Consider the following 9,623-nt stretch of genomic DNA (forward strand, 5'->3'; position numbering starts at 1 on the left):
ATAACTCACACATGGAAAATTCAAGCACTCAAGTAAAAAGTTAAGAGAAATGTACGGACAATAACTAATGGCTATAGAGTGCGAAAGTCTCGAATAGGAAAAAAGACATTGTTATCTGTAACAGTAATATTACTTGACATGTCAATATATTGTTACAAATTCTATTTAAATTATAATCGGTATACAATCACTTATATATGCATACATATTAGGTTTAGGGTTAATTTTGCATATGTATAATAAGAAAAACTTTCTTGCACCCTCGACACCCATTTCATGCAAATGAGTGCAGAAAAAGTTTTATCATCGACATGGTCAGTGTTACTATCATTCACAATATTTCTCACTCAGCTCAAGCCTGACAGGGTGTGTTCCAGCTTTGTTTGTAGACTGTGGGCTGCAGCACACACAACAAAACACAAAGACTTTTGATGTAGTACTTGCTCAGGACACATTGTACGGGAGCACCTAATGCGGTGGCTTGCTGATCTTAGGGTTAAAAGGGAAAGAACGATGGAGTCTCAGAACAGAAGATGACTAAGACTGCTTCATTCCGTGTGTTTATGAGCACGAAATCACTGCAGGTAATACGTACTACGGATTTAGACTCATGGGGCATTTAGTTAACATTCAAACTTCAAAAACAACTTGTATGACACGGGTTCATCTCTACAATGCCATCCCGTTCCAATAACACAAGAAAATGTAAAAAAAAAAATTTAAAAACATATAACATATGTGTTGTATTATTAGCATGAAACATTACGTACGTGACGTTGTACTCATGTGATGCAAGTCCTCTACTCGGCGCACATACGAATGCGACCCTTCCTGTTACCCCACCGTTGTTCATGAGTCATAGAAAGAGTGCCAATTAAGGTGGAAGGAGGCATCAATCATGCAAAGTGATGCAACTAGTGTTTGCTTAGGTGAGCGCCTCCTTTGTCCTTTCCCAATCATCTCAATGAATAATAAATGTATATATATTTAGGTGATGCTTTCTCTCGACTTATCATTGTAATTTATTCTTTTATCCAACGTAGTGTAATTATTTAGGTAAAAGGAGAATGGTAGGGTTTGTGGGTGAACGCGTGAATTGTTGATGTATGTAATTTTACTATAGGATTTATATATTTAGGATTACGACTAGTAATCTTTCGACCATGTGCGAGCTATTGGTATTTATAGGGTATTCTTAACTAGAACTATATTTAAAAATGCCAATATCATTCTAGAATGTCTAGGTCAAGTTATTTGCTGATAGCTTTTGATAACCATTTTAGTTTTTTTAATTTTTAGTAGACATAATAAAGAATTAAGTAGGAGAAATGAGGGATGAGGCATGGTGTGATAAAAAAATAAATAAATTATTCATCTCTTATTTTACTTTCTCATTGATTGAAACCTATTGTAAATAGTGTTCTATAACCAGTGTGATTGTTTAAATTTAAAGTACAAATCCTATAGGATCTAGAAGATCCTTTCCTTGTATAACTTGTACTACTTGTAGGGGAAGTTAAATTCATCATGATTAATATAAATAAAGGCACTAGGCAGAGGAACACATAATTCCTCAATCCCTTCGCTCCTTTCTTCCCTAGACAACCCATCTATTATCTCTCTCAAATGGTTAATTTCCAACAAGTTATTAGCACGAATAGCTTTCTATGTTGCGCTATGGAGTTCTAGAGAAAAATTATCTAGGAGTTTTCGCCATATTCAATAAAGGAGAGTATTAGTTTCATATCACTTTTATTGTGATTAACTTGTTACTTTTATTGAATTAATCTAGTTGTTAATTAATTCAATGGACAAGATTCAAAGAAGATGGAAATTCAGATTTGGATAGCTTACTTCAAGAACAGAGTTATGCCATGCAAACCACGTAACACTAACCCTATTCTTATGATTTGATTATTATAAAATTTTCATAACATTGCCTAGAAAACTCGAAATCACGATCCGCATAATTCCTTTGAAAGCTAACTTTCATATCTATCCAATGATATAAGGTTCAAGTTAGTTCCTTCTGAGGAAGTACAGTTTATCCCGTCAAGTTGGCTGATCTGCACAGACATTTTTTGCTTCCAGGATGCAAAACTTGTTTAATGTTATTTTATTCTCTAACATTGAGAAATTATAAAAATGCCCCAGATGGATGGAAATCCTATGTAAAAATCCTTCGTGGAGGTTCAGGTCCTTATTACTCTTTATTTCTTTGCACATATTTATAGGTGGTACATGTTCTTACAAACACGTGAGCGTGAACAAGGCGTAAATAAGACGATTTATGCACACTTCCCAATGAGGGGCAAAATGGTTATTTTGCACTCTCAAAAATTTATTACTTGTTTATCAAGATAATAATGAATTATCGATATTGCGGGCTGCAGAATGTAATATCGATGGCTTATTTGTTGGGTTCATTAAGTAAGTGGGCAAGTGGGCTCGTCTACGTTAGTATTTTATTAATTAGGCCTTGTGCTTAGTTAATTGTTATTTGGGCTTGACCCAAGACACACACACACATACTCTTGAAGTACTCGACCATACGGATGTGTGGGCACAAACAGAACTGAATTTAGAGTTATGATGAAGATTTTACAAAACTACGAAGCCGAAAGGTCTTTTAGTAAATTCACTATTCTAGATTTTTCTCCCTTATTATTTTATTATTTTCTTGTTAGATTTTTAGCTCGTGGGGCCCATACCTACCTTCCACTATCTTCTGCATGTCCTTTTTCTCCTACCTTCTCAGCCCTTCTCCCTCATTCACTCACTCATTCACTCACTCACTCTCTCTCTCTCTCTCTCTCTCTCTCTCTCTCATCTAACTTTCTCTTGCCCTCAAGATTTCTCTCTCTCCTCCTCAAAATCACTCTCTACTCTTCGTGCACAGAACATGAAGCCACCACCTCTTCTACTTAGGTGAGCATCACAACCTAGATCACCTTCTCTCTCTCTCTCCCTCTCTCTCTCTCTCTTTCTCTCCTCTGCAAATTAAATTGAACCACTGTCGGTGCCATGTTTTCCGACGAGTTTCTTAAGTTTGAGAGTAAGGTAAGCCTGAGGACTTTCTTAAACACTCCATTCTCATTGTCCTGAGTCCATCTTTGAAGCTACATGCATGTTTTAGTGACGTTTTAGGTGCAAAGAAACACCCTTGAAAATTAACCTAGTTTTTTAACGAAGGATCCAGTGACTTTCGGGCCATTTTTCAGGCCAATGCCGATCACGACTCGGCCTCAACCTAGTATGGTTTTGTTCCTCTCGTACTAAGCATCATTTCTATATAAATAATATTGACTTTTGTTAAGAGTTGAGCTCAAAATGAGCTCTAGAAATTGGGCCAAAAACTTGCAAAACTAGGGCCTTCATGAAGATGGCGAGTACACTTGCACTCGTAGCATGTGAGGCGTGTAGGTAGCCAATGTCTCTAGCGTATCAACGGCATGTGGAGGAACCTGAGGTCTCTCCTTAGGTTTCTTGATGTCCCGAACCCAAATCCAAATCCGTCCTCTATTTTTTGAAATTCGGCCATTTTAACTAGTTCCTTTATCAACCGTACTTTGTACGAAAACGCGTATTTATGTTAGTATGTTATATATTTATGTAAATAGTTTCGTTTTTAGGTGAAATGCAATGCAATGATCTTTGATGCATGCGTCGACCTGACAACATGATTTATGAGTAGGTCTTTACTTTTAATTAGAATATATTTATTTAGTTTTCATATATATTTAATAAAAATTTCTACATAATGCCATAATTAAATTAATGTTTATAAGAAATGTCGTAATGATAGAAACTATGAAATCATCATACATCCTACAGGATGCACAAGTTTGTGTACTATTATAGGATGCTTTAATTATATTTATGGCCATGAATAGGTTTTTTTTATTTAATTTTTTAATTTTGTAATTTTTTATTTATATATATTAAACAAACGATATTATGATAAGGGGAAGGGGTGGGCTTAGCCTCACATCGCACTGATACGCTCACTTTGGATCCATTGTAGGTGTTAGTCCTATCCTAGATTGCTAGAAGCAATTAAGACTCGTATATGACACGCATAGTGCTAGTCTTCACGTGATTGTAGTACTAGTGCATAAATCATTATTACACCAATCATGTTCATGTCAGAATATCTTTGCATGAGCTTATGTGTCAGCATATGTTGATGAGCACTTGATATTATATGTCCGTTTATGTGAAATATTGTGATTTACTGCATTTTTGAAATATTGTTGTTTACAGTAGTCGTTCTCATACTATATGTAGTGTGTGTGTGTGTGTGTGTGTGTGTATTTAGAAACTATACTTGTTTTACGGCGAGGGGTTATACGATTTCAAAAAGGTTTTACAAAGCTTTATTTTCAAGTCCAATTAACCTTGTTTTTCGCCCTTCTAGGAATTAGTTAGGGGTGGAAAAAATTCCCAAAAATCCCGAACCGAACCGAAAAAATCCCAATCCCAAACCAAAAATTTCCCAAACCGAAATTCCCGAAATTTTCGGGATGCTATCCCGAACCGATCCCAAAATTTCGGTATGGGATTCGGGATTGGCTTCTCAATATTTCGGTATGGGATTCGGTATGAACTCACGAGCGTTGATGGTTGAAGAAAGGGTCCAAAAAAGTTGAATATGGCCCTAAGTTTTGTGACTTCCCATTGGGTGTTCAAAGTTGACTTCTGCGTTCTAAAGGGAATTCCAAGTACCTAATTCAATACTTTGCTCACTATTGCTTTAAGAATGTTTGTTTATCCTTCACCTTTCATTGTTAGCCAATACCCTAGCCCCGTTACAACCCTTTGACTTCTATCTTGAGTGTTATGTGTTTCAATTTGTGGAGTTTGAACTTGGTATGAGCGTATGGTGTCACTGGTTCTCGCGTCTAAGTAGTAGCATTCCATTCATGAGATCATATCTAAACTTGATTATTAACTCCAGAAATTGCTCTCTTTATGATACATATATGTGAGTGTTCGTTTTCATGTTTACATCAATCTTCTCACATATGACTAGATTAGGGTGTGTAGTTAGAAAATCTGAGTGAAAACAGAGTACATCTAGTAAGGAATTGAGGGAATTCACTAAGGCATGTTACTACATTCAAAACATGGTTTTAAATGCTTAATTGTGAACTAGTATATGGTGACTATGATTAAGAATGTACTTAAGTGTGAAGATGACTAAAATCTGTGGGAATGATGATTTTTAACGTGTCATGTGCATTGGAAATCCCTAAGACGGTTGTTGGAAGGTTTAGGTTGTGTTTTACGTGTTTAGTGTCGTTTTGTTTATTTGTTTTTATTCTGTTTTGCTCGAGGACTAGCAAAAGCTAAGTGTGGGGGTATTTGATAGGAGCATATTCATGCGACTTAAATGGCTTGTTCTCGTACATTTACGTTATGTTTCTTTAGTTATTTTAGTTCTTTATGCTTCTTTTGTGTGTTTTCAGGTTCTAAGGGCTTAGGGAGCAAGAAAGTGCATTTTAAGGCCATTTGGAGCATTTTTGGGCATGGATTGGATAGCTTATCCATGGAGCCAAGAGGATGGACGAATTTGAAGGCCTTGTATGCTCTTTGGGGACATCAAACAAAGGGCCTAGCCCAATCAAACACATTATGCCATACAAACCAACCTATTTTAGGCCCATTCTATGTACTTAAACCCTAGCCCTTTAAACTAGTTCATTTCTCACTTATCAAACCATTCACTTATCATATCATTCACTTATCAAACCAATCACTTATCACTTCCATTCACTTATCACTCACCACATATCATTCATTTATCACTTAGCATATCATTCATTTATCAATTATCAAACCATTCACTTATCACTTCCATTCACTTATCACTCACCACATATCATTCATTTATCACTTAACATATCATTCATTTATCACTTATCACAACAACAACCTAAAACACATGCACATGCACCACTAATCCCTTCACTTTCATGCCATCATTTCTCACCCCCCTTTGCCGTGCAATACACATCAACACATTCCAGCTTTTCTCCTTCTCTTTGCAGCCACAAGTCACATGCATTCACACATAATCATTCACCCTATCCATCTTACATTCCACAAACAATGTCACATGCAAAACAACAATCATTCACACACAAAACAGCACCATTCACCCTTGCCGTGGCCTTCACTCACATTTCCAGCTTTCCACCTTACATTTCCACATGCATTCACTTCATCATTACGCACCACTCATTCTCTAATTCCACATGCACATTCAATCATTCACTCAAGCACCCTTGTGCCATGTTTCTCCCTTTGTTCCCACCCATCACATGCACTATCATCAAACAAACAACCCTAACCCGTGGCCTTCACTCACATTTCCAGCTTTCCACCTTACATTTCCACATGCATTCACTTCATCATTACACACCACTCATTCTCTAATTCACATGCCTTCATTCATTCTTTATTCCACTTACACTCATCATCACACACCTTAGCAATCAACACATGCAATCACATGCATCACAACCACAAAGAACCATCCCCAAAACACTTTGCCGTGGGCACCATTCCACATTCCAGCTTTCCACCATGTTTTTCCATCATTTCCTCCACACAAACACCTTAAACAAACAACCATTTACACATCCATTACTCCTATAAATACCCTTGCATTCATTCATTCAAGATCCATCTCATTTTTCATACACAACACACCACAAACACTTCCATCTTCTCCCTAGCCGTGAGTCTCTCCATTTTCTGCACCATTCCCTTCCCTTTCTCCTCCATTTCTTCCATTTCCATAATCCCCCAATCCATTCAACACACCAACAACATCCCTTAGTCCTTGTGCTACAACGAAGACGAAGAGAAGAAGGCCTAAACGTTCATACAATTCACGTTTGAGTTGTTGGAATGTTTACGCGTTTCTTTGATTTCAATGTTTAAATTCAATTCTCTTTGTTTTGTAATATAAAGAATGGAAGAGAAGAGTGCCTAAACGTTCATACAATTCACGTTTGAGTTGTTGGAATGTTTACGCGTTTCTTTGATTTCAAAGTTATGAGGAACTAAACCCTTTTTGGCTAGGGGTGATTTCAATACCATGATTATTTATGTGATATGAATTGATGAATTCCGGTTATGAACTCTTGATTCGTGAATGCAATTGGCTTAACTATTTGATGATTAACTTATTTGTGTTTGTTAATTGAGGGTCGATACTTAATTAGCATGCATGAATATGTGGCTAAAGTTTAAGAAAGTTTCACATAATCGTTACTAACTTATACTTGAAAGTAGTGAAGGTCGCTTGTCACGATCGCGTTAAGTTTAATTCCTAGCATGAGTAACATGATGTCATAGTTGCAAATGCTTTGTCAATGCTTATGGTTTTCATTATTCTTAATGATCTTCGATTGTATCTCTATTATGATGACATGTAGGGAACTTTTGAGAATGTTTTGGGTTGTCGAATGATGCCATCCAATCCAATAATATAAGGAAAATCTGAGGGTTAACTAGTGATGTCACGGTTAATTTGGGGCATTGTCGTTCATAATTCAATGAACGAATAACTGGAAATTGATTCATATGCATAAATATCATGTGTAGAGAAAGAACCCTTAGCTAGCTTCCCATCCATTCATTTCCGTCAAATCCATATTTACAATTTGTTTTGTTTCCAAGTATTCATTTTAGTTTAAATTCGTCCAAATCCAATTCCCCCCTATTTCGTTGAAATCTTAGTCTTAATCTTTCTTATTTTTAGTTTTGCTTTCTTCGAGCATTAAATAGTGTTTTATATTGTGTTTTTATGTTTTTAAGTCAATTTAGAAGGTTTTAGCAAGCCCTCCTAATCCCCGGTCTAGAACGATCCCTCACTTATCCATTCTACTACAATTGTCAAACGAGGGTTTAATTTGAGTGTCAAGTAATTTTCGCATCAGTCAAGTTATTTGCTGATAGCTTTTGATAACCATTTTAGTTTTTTTAATTTTTAGTAGACATAATAAAGAATTAAGTAGGAGAAATGAGGGATGAGGCATGGTGTGATAAAAAAAATAAATAAATTATTCATCTCTTATTTTACTTTCTCATTGATTGAAACCTATTGTAAATAGTGTTCTATAACCAGTGTGATTGTTTAAATTTAAAGTACAAATCCTATAGGATCTAGAAGATCCTTTCCTTGTATAACTTGTACTACTTGTAGGGGAAGTTAAATTCATCATGATTAATATAAATAAAGGCACTAGGCAGAGGAACACATAATTCCTCAATCCCTTCGCTCCTTTCTTCCCTAGACAACCCATCTATTATCTCTCTCAAATGGTTAATTTCCAACAAGTTATTAGCACGAATAGCTTTCTATGTTGCGCTATGGAGTTCTAGAGAAAAATTATCTAGGAGTTTTCGCCATATTCAATAAAGGAGAGTATTAGTTTCATATCACTTTTATTGTGATTAACTTGTTACTTTTATTGAATTAATCTAGTTGTTAATTAATTCAATGGACAAGATTCAAAGAAGATGGAAATTCAGATTTGGATAGCTTACTTCAAGAACAGAGTTATGCCATGCAAACCACGTAACACTAACCCTATTCTTATGATTTGATTATTATAAAATTTTCATAACATTGCCTAGAAAACTCGAAATCACGATCCGCATAATTCCTTTGAAAGCTAACTTTCATATCTATCCAATGATATAAGGTTCAAGTTAGTTCCTTCTGAGGAAGTACAGTTTATCCCGTCAAGTTGGCTGATCTGCACAGACATTTTTTGCTTCCAGGATGCAAAACTTGTTTAATGTTATTTTATTCTCTAACATTGAGAAATTATAAAAATGCCCCAGATGGATGGAAATCCTATGTAAAAATCCTTCGTGGAGGTTCAGGTCCTTATTACTCTTTATTTCTTTGCACATATTTATAGGTGGTACATGTTCTTACAAACACGTGAGCGTGAACAAGGCGTAAATAAGACGATTTATGCACACTTCCCAATGAGGGGCAAAATGGTTATTTTGCACTCTCAAAAATTTATTACTTGTTTATCAAGATAATAATGAATTATCGATATTGCGGGCTGCAGAATGTAATATCGATGGCTTATTTGTTGGGTTCATTAAGTAAGTGGGCAAGTGGGCTCGTCTACGTTAGTATTTTATTAATTAGGCCTTGTGCTTAGTTAATTGTTATTTGGGCTTGACCCAAGACACACACACACATACTCTTGAAGTACTCGACCATACGGATGTGTGGGCACAAACAGAACTGAATTTAGAGTTATGATGAAGATTTTACAAAACTACGAAGCCGAAAGGTCTTTTAGTAAATTCACTATTCTAGATTTTTCTCCCTTATTATTTTATTATTTTCTTGTTAGATTTTTAGCTCGTGGGGCCCATACCTACCTTCCACTATCTTCTGCATGTCCTTTTTCTCCTACCTTCTCAGCCCTTCTCCCTCATTCACTCACTCATTCACTCACTCACACTCTCTCTCTCTCTCTCTCTCTCTCATCTAACTTTCTCTTGCCCTCAAGATTTCTCTCTCTCCTCCTCAAAATCACTCTCTACTCTTCGTGCACAGAACATGAAGCCACCACCTCTTCTAC

The sequence above is a fragment of the Pyrus communis genome, chromosome 15 (genome assembly GCF_963583255.1).
Source record: "Pyrus communis chromosome 15, drPyrComm1.1, whole genome shotgun sequence".
NCBI lineage: Eukaryota > Viridiplantae > Streptophyta > Magnoliopsida > Rosales > Rosaceae > Pyrus > Pyrus communis.